General features: G+C 42.9%; 1 long non-coding RNA gene across 1 annotated transcript in view; it reads left to right on the top strand.

The window, feature by feature from the left end:
- LOC131833431 (uncharacterized) overlaps positions 1-8,852 on the top strand; it is a 44,125-nt gene extending 35,273 nt beyond the window's left edge. The window contains exon 4 of the long non-coding RNA XR_009354460.1: positions 6,411-8,852. This is a non-coding gene — a long non-coding RNA (uncharacterized LOC131833431). The remainder of the gene's footprint in view (positions 1-6,410) is intronic.
- Positions 8,853-13,168: the final 4,316 nt, after the last annotated feature.

Raw genomic sequence — 13,168 nt, 5'->3', positions numbered from 1 at the left:
AAATAAAATCTTAAAAAAATAAAATAAAATAAAATAAAATAAAATAAAATCTTCGGGATATCACTGGGTGGTGATAAGTTTGGTTAAGCGTCTGCCTTCAACTCAGGTCACGATCTCAGGGTCCTGGGATTAAGCCCCTCATTGGGCTCTCAGCTCAGCGGGGAGCCTGCTTCTTCCTCTCCCTCTGCGCCTCCCCTGCTTGTGCTCTCTCTCTCCCTCTCTGTCAAATAAATAAAATCTTTTAAAAATAAATAAATTAAATAAAATGAATAAAATGAAATCTTTTAAAATGTAAAAATTAAACATATTTTATATAGAACAAAAGATTGCCAGTGTAACAGAATGTGTAAGACTATTCTTCCAAATGGACTTTCAGTGGAATATACATATCTCCTTTGTAAATGTTATAACTTTCCTAAGACTTTAGAATTTTTTTATTTTTATTTTTTTCTTGTTTTTCTCATAAAAGAAAAGAAAGAAGGAAAGAAATGGAAAAAAGAATGAAACATAATGAAGTCTAACAAACTCTAAATAAGATTTCTTTGTAAATCTAGCATTTCCCATTCCAAAATTATTGGTAGTCCTGAGCTGGGAGAAGGCAGGGAAGGGCTCCTGTGTCATAGTTTAGGTGTTCCTGGAAGGCCTAACTACACTGGACTAGAACAGCCCGGCAGAGTCCAGTCCTGGAATGCGACCCATCTGCTGACTTGGGCAGAAGCTACAGGACCAAATTCAGCCTGGAAAATTATGAGAGGTGCCGCAGTTTGGGTTTCTCCCAGGCTCCAGAGGACATGGCCATGGGCCACAGGCCTTCCCTAAGATGTGGACTAGCTAGAGACATTAGCATTTATGTTTTTATAGTTCCTTTATAATATTTATATATTATATATATATATATATCTGTATGTATATCTATATATTTAATAATATCTATATTTCTATATAATATTTATATAGTTCCTACCTCTAGTAGGTGGTAGGTGTCAGGTGTCAGGGGCTGTTTCGTAATGTTCAATAAGAAGGAAACTCCTATTTGACAATCCAGATGGTCAGGCAGGTAGCATCGAATACAGTTGTCAGTGGGTCCCAAGCCTACAGCAGTCAGCCACAAGTTGAGCGACCAGACTCCGGGGCTAAAGGAGGGTGGAAAAACAGAACCGCTTTAGTGGTAGGAGCATTGTGGAGCCCACAACTCAGAAAGATAGAATAATAGGCAGGATTCAATGGCTGAGACCCAATCCCAGGAAGACAAGACAAGCACGTGGTTAGCATGTGGTGGGAAACATGCCGACTGATCTCAGCTACAAGGCCCACCCTACACCTGGAGGACAGCTGCAAAGAATGAACTGGTGTCCTGTCCAGTAGCTCAAAATCTACCCGCCCCCCCGCCCACCCCACCTCAATTAACTGATAATTGGTACTTGAGCCAGAGGGAGCTACACCTGTTGGGGAAGATGAATGGAATTTTTTCAGCTCTGGTTTTATTCATTTTTAAACATACCCTTTTGAATAAAAAAAAAATCAAAACTTTATGGAAAGGTATACACAGGAACGCTTGCTTTCACTGTCCTCTCCATTCTGCCCTCCTCCGCCCCCTACGGATAACCACCCCCTATAAATAGTTATCCTTTCAGTGTTTCTTTTCACAAATATAAACTAGTATGGATACATATTCTTACTCCCCCCCTGCCTGTTATACAAAAGATAGCACACTATATACATCTTGGGGTTTGTTTTTGTTTTTGTTTTTGTTTTAACTTGACAATATGTCTTGCAGATTTCTCTACCCCCAAAGGTGGAGATCTTTGTCTTCTTTTATGGCTGCAGGGTACTGTGCTGTGTAGAAGTACAGAATTATTTTGAACAAAGGTCCTATTTGTGCTGAACACTTGGGTCGTTTCTCATCGTTTGCTCTTACAAACAACACAAGGCATGATTCTGGGTGAATGTCATCTGTACATTTACCAAGGTATCCATAGCATCGATGCTTAGAAATATGGTGGCTGGCCAAAGGGTAAGTTCATTGATGATTTTGTCCATTATTCTCAAGTCTCTCCAAAAGAACTGGTTTGCGCTAACCTTAGCAGTATGAGAATTCCTGTCTATCCCACCAACACCCGCCCCCCTCAGTTCCACCAGCACAGCACGTTGTCAGACTTTTAAATTGTTACCAAGCTGGTGGGAAGGTTATAATTTTGAGAATTGCTCTTTTTAATTTTTTAACTTATTTTATTTATTTTTTGAGAATGACACTTTTGAGAATTTATATTTATAAAAGCCCCTACTAAGTAATGCTTCGTTATTTGGAATAGTCCTTTGTCCTTCCTTCTTTCTTTCCTTTAAACACCATAGGCCGGGGTTGCCTGGGTGGCTCAGTCATTAAGTGTCTGCCTTTGGCTCAGGTCATGATCTCAGGGTCCTGGTATTGGGCTCCCTGCTCGGCGGGAAGCCTGCTTCTCCCACTCCCACTCCCCCTGTTTGTGTTCCCTCTCTTGCTGTGTTTCTCTCTGTCAAATAAATAAATACAATCTTCTTTATAAAATTAAAAAAAAAAAACACCATTGGCCCAAATAGTTTGTGTTTAGTTGTTTAGGCTTAGTTATGTATTCTAAAACCTGAAGCGTCCTGGATAGAACGAAAAAACTGGCTGGAGGAGGAAAGAGGAAGAATTTAGAATCCTGACGGGGCACCTCCAGCTTCTGCACACCAACCTGTGCTGGGTACCCTACCCCCCAACATGGAGCTGACCTCCTGGCCTTGACTGAACATCTCCCTGCCACTCCCTGACCACCAGCCTCCTGCTACCTGCTCACAAATATTGCCTATGACAGTAGGATGCCATGGAAAGAATTTTCAAGGACTTGCATGACGTCCAGCTAGCCCACTTGGAACAAGAACCACAAGAGCCCAGCCAGAGTACCTCAAGTCTGTGGAGGAGTGGCTCAGGCTATTGTCTGTAAATCTGGTGTTCAGTAAGTGTTGATATAGAAGGATACATCTTTTTCATGTGTACTTGGATCATTAAAAATTGGTTTGAGCCAACCACTGGAGAAGCATGAAGTGTTCTTAGGAGCATAGAGGACAATCTTGGTGCTCACGACCACAACAGATGACAATACAGCCCTGGGCGCCCTGGGGCTCCTGCCTGCCTGTGCTGGAGAGAATGTTCCTGTTCCCTACAAGGCTCCTGCTGCCCAACTTCTCACTACTTTCACTGTGGAAGTTTCATATGGAGGCTGCCAGAAACTGAATTGATACATTTCTGAGAAAATGGAATATGTAGACATAGATTCCAAAATTTGTAAATTTAAAACTGTTCAAAACCAAAACATGAAATCAGATCCTGACAGAATAATACAATGCCAAGACTGCAGGCCACCTAATCGTTAGCGTCTTGCTCTCGAATGAAAAAAAAAATTAGAAGCTAAATCAAAGTATCTGGAAAATACATCTCGACTCAGCTATGATTAGCCTAGTTTTAGATCAGTTGTGCTATTTTTTTGGGGGGGGGAGTAAAAAGAAATTGTGAATAACTCTATCTAATAATTTTAATAATCTCTAGCCCTCTGAAAGTACAGTGAGAAAGATTTGGCAACAATGTATTTTAGTTATACCATCTTAAAAAAAATGTAAGTCTGTAGGGTGCCCACAAAGTCTTTTCTCATGCTAGTTTAAAGTTATATGGATGCTTGGGGCACCTGGGTGGCTCAGTGGTTAAGCGTCTGCCTTTGGCTCAGGTCATGATCCCAGGGTCCTGGGATCAAGCACCATATTGGGGTCCCTGCTCAGCGGGGGAGTCTGCTTCTCCCTCTCCCCACTTGCCCTGCTTGTGTTCCCTCTTTCTCTGTGTCTCTCTCTAAATCTTTTTTTAAAAAAAAAAAAAGTCATATGAATGTTCCTCTCCACAAAAGTCTTACTTCCCCCATGTTGTTCCAGACATGTCCTCCCACACTGGCATTGTGGGAAAGCATCCATGAGCGCTGATGCTAAGTCCTTGAGTCACGTTACATGGAGAGGAGAACTTTTATAACATCTAAAGGCAAAATTCCCCATTTGTTAATTAGGGACCCTGAGGAGATCATGCTGAGGGCTGTCCTCTAGCTCCAAGAGCAGAATGTTGCCACGCGGTCTGTTCCTGGAGGGAGGCCGTCTCACCTTCCCATTTCTGTACCAATGACCACAAAGTGCATTCAGATGAACGGAGCAGTGGGCACTTGCTTGCTTTGGAATATGGTTGGTTCTATCAGGCGATCTTCTGAAATTGTGGCTCATGTCCTGACATGGGAAAGATTCTGCTTGATTTCCTTGGATTTCCAAGGACGCATTCTCATGCAGAGGGACTTTGTGGCTATTGGGGAGGCATCAGAGGAGCTCTAATGGATCTGTCACGTTGGCACCATCTTCTGGGGCTGGGACGTTACCCCGTTATCACTCTGCCTGGCTGCACAGGTGATTCATGCATTTGAGTGATGCCAGTGGAGGACCAGGACCTACGTTGGGCCCCGGATATACGCTGGGGCGCCCTCCTGCAACATTCAGTCAAGGGGTGGAGACACGAACACACACAGCCATTTATGACATACTAAGGGCTGAAGGAGGGATGTCCACGAATCGGTTTTACAGCCGAAGAGGTGATTACTCCACCATGTATGGGAAAACTGGGGCCGGGAAGGCTTTATGGAGGGAGTGACGTTGAACTGAATTTTCAAAGACAGTAGCTTTTGATGAAGCAGTGGGAAAGAGCACAGAAAGGAGCAAATGCAAATGCAAAGGCAGAGAGGAATGAGAGAGAGCCCAACGTAGGCCGCTATTCTTTGTCATTGCAAACAAAGGGTCCCACAGGGCCCCACAGGCAGTTCTGGAGGCCACCTTCCTCCTCCCTCCAGCCTTGGTACCAGCATTCTTTTTTGGTGGTGGAGAGCTTCTCCAGGCTTCATGATCACCTCCAAAGCAAAAACGCTTCTAACTACCCACTGTCGTATCAAGCCACAGAATCATGGAAGGACTAGGTTAGAAAGGCACCTCCAGCCTGCATACCCCTCCGTCTCCCTCACCTAGTCCCTGCCAAGGATCAACTGAGACAGGGCTAGCAGTGACAAATCCTGGGATTCCAGCCTATAGGAAATGGGTTGAGGACCCAGAAGCCTGAACTGTCAGGATGGAAAGAAAACCTTTTCAGGGGGTAGGTGTGTTCTTCTTTCCATAGGGTTAGCTTGTGAATAGGTGGGGCTGGGAATGAGGGGGTACTGTGCAGTGAACAGACTTTCTCCCCAGCCTCGCAGCCTTCTCGTTCACTGCCCTGGGTCCTGCTTCAGCTCTCTGCTCTCGGTCCTGCTCTCTTTCTCCCCTCCTCTTCTTCTGCACCAAAGCAAGCCTTCAGGAATGGATCCAAAATATATTCATAATATGGTGTCAGTGACCGATAAAAGCTTAAGGTACTACTCAGTAGAAACATATTTGTATTCTGATAGGGCGCAGAGCCTTTAAAGAAAAGAATAAATCCATAAATCTTTAATGGAGAAATGTTAATTAAGTAGCAGAAGAAAGTTTGGAATTGAGTGGACCATACCTAGTTTTCCTGAAATCACATGACAGATACCTATTCTATTTAGAAATCAAACACACACACACACACACACACACACACCCCTTACTTACCCACTTAATTTCAGGCAATATGTCAAATTACACACACACACACACTCTCTCTCTCATTTAAGTCTTACCCAAACCTTCCCTCCCCAAATAAAAACATGCAAGGTAGATATTTACTGTTTCATGTATATTCTGCTACCCAGAAAATTAATCGCCAAAACTTGCACTGCCCATAAATTTGGAACTGGGATGTGAGTCCAGCTTCTTTCTCCAGATCAGGAAGCTGCCAGAGGTAATACTCTTTTCATGTGGTGGGCAGCAGCTTTCCTGCTTGCCTCCCGGGTTGCTTAGTTAGGGAATGCACAGAGCTCTAAAAATCTTTTAAGTCATCTTAAAAAGTCCTCTTAATTGTCTCTGTTTTCCTCTGAACTTCCTCGTTTGTGGATGTCATCCTCGTAATGAAGCCCAGTGCCTGCTCTATTTTCATTTTTCAGCCTATGCAGGATATAAAAAATAAACAGCATATGGTGTAAAGTTAATGAGATTAAAAAAATAAGTTCACTTAAAATAATCCATGGGCTTTTCTACGTGTGTTCTTGGTCTGGCTTCAAAAACCACAGGCGTTTTACTATGCTTTAAAAAAGGGTGAATATTTGCATTGTTTCTGTTGAGGTCAGTGGGAAACCAATCTCACAGAATCAGCACTAATAATCATGCTGTTTATAAACAAGTGTCGCGCTAACCAATACAGACTGAGACTTACTGTGATGGGCTCGAGCGTTAAACATATTCAATGCAACTCTCTCCGGTTACAGATCTCACGCTCACGTGATACCCCTTGAGCCTGCAAGGATCATGAAGATGGGAAATCAGTGTCTCAGAGTGGTAGCCCTCTGAAGATAGCCTACAAGTTATATTACCATAATAGGTCAACCTGACCCTTTCAGAAAAAATTCCTACACCTCTGAAGCAAATTAAAAAGGAGAAGGAGGAGAAGCAGTTAGGAGTCCTTTCTTTATTTTAAAATGATTAGCTAACCACATAAAGGTATTGTTCCTTAAGCTACATCAGTTCTCTGCATTGAAAGAAACAATTAATTTGAAAATGCATGTGAATAATTTTACTTGGATGTTTGTGTTCAGCTACAAAGTTCTTTTGACAATTAAGTCCTAAGAGCCCACCGTGGGTCCAGGACTGTTCTGAGTATGGTGGAAGAAGGAAAAGAATCTTGAAGGTGGGGACTTTTTGTCCCTAAGGAATTGATAGCCCAGTAGAGGGACATAAGGGCCTTAATAAAATAATAGTATCAGACACTTCCCTTATGCCATGCACTGTGCTCAGAGCTTTGCAAGGATTATTTAATCTCAGAAGCCCAGTGAATTAGCTACTGTTATTTTTCTGTATTTTTGACAGGATGAAATCAAGGTTTGTGTGGTTTACTGAAATCTCGAAGTGCCGTGAGGATTATGAAAAATCATAGGCACTATATCGGGTTTCGATATTGTTTCCTACTTAAAAAAAGAAGAAGAAGGAAAAAACCAAACAAACAAAGCAAAAAACAAAACAAAACATCAGTATTTTGAACCAGACAGAAGTTTTCCTCTCTCATAAACCAACTCTGAAGGCAGACAGTAACTGACCCGGCAGCACACCTCCCCTTAAACACCCCGACTTCCCTGTCTCCAAGGGATCTGGGAAATGTAAACTTAAAAAAAAATTTTTTTAAACAGGTGGTCATGTGCCCAGCTAAAAACTGGGGCTTCAGCGACTAAGGGTAAAGAGAACAAATGTTGTGTTAGCAAAGCAACTTGCTTCTCTGCCATATCTATGTGCCCCTCTGCGGGGCACAGGATAGACAAAACACGTTTTCCGTAAATCATAGCTGTGAAACTCAAAGCAGCTTAGAAGTGGCTTGGTTTGTTGGTTTAAATACAACTATTTCTGCCTGAGGTTTTCCCTTTTCTAGATGGATGCCATATCCTTAAATAGGCAAATGAGTGAGAAGGGAAGGTGTGCTCTGGACAGGGCTTGCCTCTCCTTTTCCTCCCCCAGATATGCCAGGTGGTTTGTCCCAAGGTTTGCAGCTGTGGAAAGGTGGCAGAAAGCCATGTCAGTGCAAAACAAAAGATACTGCCTGGGTCCGGGCATTTCCCAACCTAGTTTTCTACTTACTTCCTGTGCCTTCTTTCAGGGACTATAAATGATACCTCCAATCCCTGGCAAGTGGAGAGCATCTGGGGAGCCACACTGCATAATTCCGGGGGACACACAGTCATAGGGCTCGGAGGTGTCCTTTTAGATGGAGGGCTACAAGCCTGGCACCCCCGGAGGGCTGTGTCTTGACTCACTCTGTGCATTTGTTTTGAAGAGTTTCCCAAGGATCATCTCAATCTCACAAATTCCTAGATCGAGAGAAGGCTCCCAGGTCACAAAATGTTTCCACTGTGTGGATCTGAGGAGTCGTTTCCAGCTTTTTAAAACCCTCTGAGGTGCCTTTAGGTCTGAGACTCTATGCTGAGCACAGTTGGCTTATCTGAGCAGTGGAGGGGTAGCGGGGCAGGGAGCGTTACTGAGAAAACTCGGGTAGGTTAGAGGGACAGGAGGAGGGGGCTGGATGGTGCGGATACAGGCTGGAATTTCCAGCTGCTTCATACATTGGGCCAGGAAGGGGTGGAGGAGGAAAAAGAAGGGAGAGGTAAGGCCCAGATCCTTCCATTGCCTCGTGAGCACATCTGAACTGGTACCAAAGTCTTCCCGAGCCTCTCACCATCTGCCCCACGGAGGGTCACTGCAGGCGTGCATGTACGACTTCACGTAAACTGGAAAAAGACGCCCCATCCTCCAGTGGACTCAGTCCTGTGCTAGGACTCAGGGAGTGGCAAGTGAGGCTCTGGCTGGCTTTGCAGCTCCCACTCATCTCCTTGGCTGGGAGCCCTTGAGCAGCGAACAGTCTGCACGTTCTTAAGTGGGGGGACTCTGTGGGGTCAGTTCACTTATCGCCATCCCCACAGTGCCTCCTGTCCTCATCCAACTTCTCCATCTCTCATCCCTCACTTGGACGTGCTTCGTCGTGACAGATAACTCTGAGAGCCACTTACAGGCTCCCATTTAGCCCTTCGTGTTGTCAAGTAAGGTTACACATTTATTCCTAGAGATACAGTGGCCGGATGAAAAGGGTTTCATCATGTTGGTTTTAAACTTGTGATCTGTTAACAGATCACACAGCTGGAGGGCACTATAAATTAATTAAAAATAAGTCCTAGAATTATTCTGAGCGTAAAAAAGCACACCTGGATTGCACTGGGTTTTGGAGGCTGAATACATTAAAAAATTGTAAACATTAAATGAATTTTTATGATCCTTAGTGTTTCTTCATAATTCACTGGGAGCCTCAAGAAAGGGAGGTGGTCAGGCCTCCCTGGCCCGAGAGATGAGCCTGGACCCCGAGACAGTCCCCAATGCTACCTCCCCTCTGCTCTGGCTCCACCCCTTCCCGGCAGCCAGTGGGTCCCATGACAGCCAGGATGCAGCGCTGTCAGACCGCGGCTCACATGTGGCAGTCCCTTAGCTCTGCTCTTGGAATACCGGCCTTGACCGAGGACCCCACCTCTGCGGCCGCTGCTGGCACGCCCCCACTCTGCTCTCTACCCCACTGGCCTTCTACTGTCTGGGATGCCCTTTCCCTTCTTTCTCTGGTTTTCTCCCACTTTGCAGTTTTCGGCCCAAGCCATACTTCCCCTGCCTGGGTCAGGCTTCTTCATTGACTGCCCTCCTAGAACCCTGTCTCTTCAGAGCATGTTATGTGCACACAACTCTACGTTTACTGGTGTGATCATTTGTCTACCAGCAGGTTCACTCTGTGAGGTAAGCCGCCCCTTTCCTTCTCTGCACCCCTCCCCACTGTGATGGCTACAGAGCTCGGCACCCGGGTGCAGAGGAGTAACTCGGGCGTTATTTGCTGAATGAAGGGGCTGAGCCAAGAGGCCACCTTCCCAGCGGCTCCTTGTGTTACCCTTTGGGAGGGAGAACTTTTCTCACACACGGTCCTTGAGAAAGCAGGTCACCAGCACCAGAGAGAAGTGCGGCTTGAGAAAGGAGACATCTGAAGGGTCAGAGATACCAAGGATCTAGCCCATTGAATTTTAAGGCCTATGGCAACATCCCACATGCTAACATTTCCTGTAAGTTAGGGAGAGAAAAAAAAAAAAAGATGTATGCTTAACAACTTGGATGTTCTTAGAGGAACGCATTGATGATTTCTCAATGAAATTTGTGAATTTCATTTTGTGAAAGAAAGCACATAGCCAAGTCCTCTGTCCCTTACCAGAACAATGAGGGCACTGCCAATAATCTACCCTTAAAGATGCCCACTAATAATCTTAATGGATCAGGGACAAAGCAATTGAAGATACACAGGGTAAAATAAAAATCACACATGCACTGAGGGGCCTGGGTGGCTCAGTTGGTGGTGTCCAACTCTTGGTTTTGCTCAGGTAATGATCTTGGGATCACATGATCGAGCCTGCATAGGGCTCTGGGCTCAGCAAGGAGTTTGGTTGTTCCTCCTCCACCCCCGCCTCCCGCCCCCCAAAACAAACAAACAAACAAATAAATAAGAGTTAAAAAATAATCACACATGCACTACATTAATGCACACGAGTTGCTTGGAATTTATTGTGCTTGAAGAGTAGTTTTATTTTAGAAGTTTATGTGTACTATGAAGCAATTAATCACATATAAGACCCAGAAGGGCCTCAGATAAGTAGCTAAAATCTTTCCAGAAAATGGAGGTATTTTGCTCTCCAAATGACTTGCCTTCGTATTCTTGATTATTATACATGACTTCAAATAGGTTTACTTTCCAAGTAGTTACTTCCGAAGAACTAGAGTGGAGCTATCTACAAAGTGTCTTTATCCACACAGCAGGGTTATCAGTGACAGAAGCCATACAGATGATTAGAAGACATGACATAATCGTAGAAGGAGAGAGTATTGAAACACACCTGTAAATGCCCAGTAAGAGATTTTGATGGGAATAAAATGAAAGAAATGTCATCAAACACATATTTATCTAAAAGGTATAGAAAATTTCTAAACGGGGCTGTAATAAAAATATTATTTATTACATACCATTCAAAATGTGGATGGTCAAATATAAGATAAAAAGTACAATGTTCTAAAATGTAATAAGGTGTTTCTTTATACATTTCATTGATGTTACTATGTTTCTTGGGACCTTTGAGAGAGATTGCAGTAGCCTAATGGGAAATTTGACTTAAGGTTCTGGAAGTGTAGCCCCGTCAGTGGTGGGTTCCCAGCGTTACCTCTGAGCACAGTGCCAGATTGAGGATTGAGGATGAGGGCAAGGTGCCTGCCAACAAGGCATAGCCCCAGGGAATCTTGTTGGGTGGGAAAGTCTGAGCTTGCTTCTTTATTGGCCAAACCCTCTATGACGTTTCAGGGCAGCCCTGAGTACATTTTAAGGTAATTGTTTATTTCTCCTATTGAGGACAGGACCAAGAGAATAATTATCTTTTTATTCTAAAACATGTCACAAAGTAGATTCAAGATAAATTTGTTTGATAAATCAGTGGAACTTATTCCCATCTAGGTTGATTATGCATACTATATTATTCTTACTAAGTACAATGTGTTACTATTCGTCAGAGTCCCCAAATTTATTTAAATTATTTTCGCTTGTTTTTTTTTTTCCCCCCATATCCCACCTATTGTTTGCCTCCTAAACTTATGGACCACTGCTAATTTACATAGTTGTTTCAAATCAAATGCTATGTCCCATATCTTGCATTTACTCGGTTATTCACTGCTAACGTCTAAATCGGAGAAGTGAAAAGGACAATTGTTTAGTGCTTTTAAAGTCCCTGCCCAAGATCAGTAGGGAAATCCCATTAGCTCCATTCATCGCATTTCTCATAAATCTAAAAGGAAAGCAAGTATCCAAAGCCTTATTCTTTAATAGTTCTTATTTGTAAAACCTTGACAGGGCTTTATTCTAAATTGCTTCCAAATTACATAAAGAATACTGAGAAATATGATGGTTAGTGAATCGTGATAGCTTCAGTTATCGAATAAATAACCAGGAGAGTAAAAGGGGACTAATCTGAAAGCAAACAGAATGATGGGCTACGGGAAGGCAGAAAGAGCAGAGCTGTGGCATTCTTCAACTACCATCTGGCTCAATCCTCTTTAAGTGGCCAAGTGGAAGAGTCTTTTATTTGGGGCCCTAAAACTTCTTCAAAAGAAGCAGTATTTAAATATTAGTATTTTCATAAAGTAACTCCCCTCCTCCCACCAAAAAACCCAAACAAACCAATCCTTTTTGTAGCCAAAAAGGAACGCTTAAGAAAATAATGGGTAATCTTCTGGCTAAACAGGAAGGCGCAGGGCAACCTGTGGGTGGGAGTTGGCTGCAGGGGCCTGAGGCCATTCCCCAGCGTGGGGGGACTTTAGCTCTGTCACTTTGTGGTTAGAGTGACTTATTCAAGTTGTCATTATTGTTTTGAAATTAGGCAAGAGGTGGAAAAGTAAGGACTTCATTAGGAAAAAATGTACCTGTTAATTTCTAGTACCTGATTTCATCAAAAGGAAACAATCATGTAGGGTTGCCGTATAGGATGAATGAGGCAAGTGGCTACAAGAGAATTCTCATCTATGGTTCTAACTGTGCTTTTGTGAAATGGGGGCTCGTTTCATCATTTTCGAACGGACCCCTGACAATTGCTGTTTTTGTCTATTAAGTCACAGATTTTTACATGAAACTCTAAGAGGCTTTTATTTTGTTTTCTTGAGAAGGTGTGTTTAAAAACTGTAAGCTGAATGACGAGGAGCCCGCCACTTGTCTTCAGCAAGGATGCTTTCAAGAAGGTATTTTAGCATTCTCTGTGGTTTAAGAGACAAAACCAAGTCCTGCCGGCTTTGTGTTGTGCTCTTACAGACTGCAGTGCCTTCTGTCTGCTTTAGGGTGTGGCATCTGCCATTGGGGAGGAGAAACTGGCATGTGTCGCCTTTTATAGCAGGCTGATTTCATTGTGCTAGGGGCCTCTATTTCATAGCCTCTTGGTTCCAATCTTCTAGTTGACTTGCTGAAACAAATGGGATTAAAAGAGATTTTGACTTTCTGTACCTATTTTTTTTTTTTTTAGTTCCATGATTTTTGTATATGAAAAATATTTTTAAGAAAAGGGCCAGAGCTAAACTTGGTGACTCATTTTCCCCTTTCGGGATTAGCTGTGAAAATAAGCCACAAAATATAGCTACTCCTGTTTAAATGGACTTTGACATATTTCATCAGTTTGGAAAAATGCTTTCCTACAATTATATCTATGTATTTAGTTTGGGTCTAGATGTCTAAAAGCATAAATATGTAATTGATTTTAGAATATATGTGTACACATACAAAACAGACATGTATTTATATTTGCATATAAGAAACTTTAAAAATTCAACTTTCGTGGTGTATTGCGTATAATTAGTATGTATTTGAATGCATAAAGGGAGAAAATCCAGGAGAAAATGTCAAAAAGGCACACTAACAAAGATGTAGTATTCTCTT

The sequence above is a fragment of the Mustela lutreola genome, chromosome 6 (genome assembly GCF_030435805.1).
Source record: "Mustela lutreola isolate mMusLut2 chromosome 6, mMusLut2.pri, whole genome shotgun sequence".
In the NCBI taxonomy this organism is placed as follows: domain Eukaryota; kingdom Metazoa; phylum Chordata; class Mammalia; order Carnivora; family Mustelidae; genus Mustela; species Mustela lutreola.
Note: the sequence above shows the minus strand (reverse complement) of the source record. Positions and strands in the feature narration are given on the sequence as shown.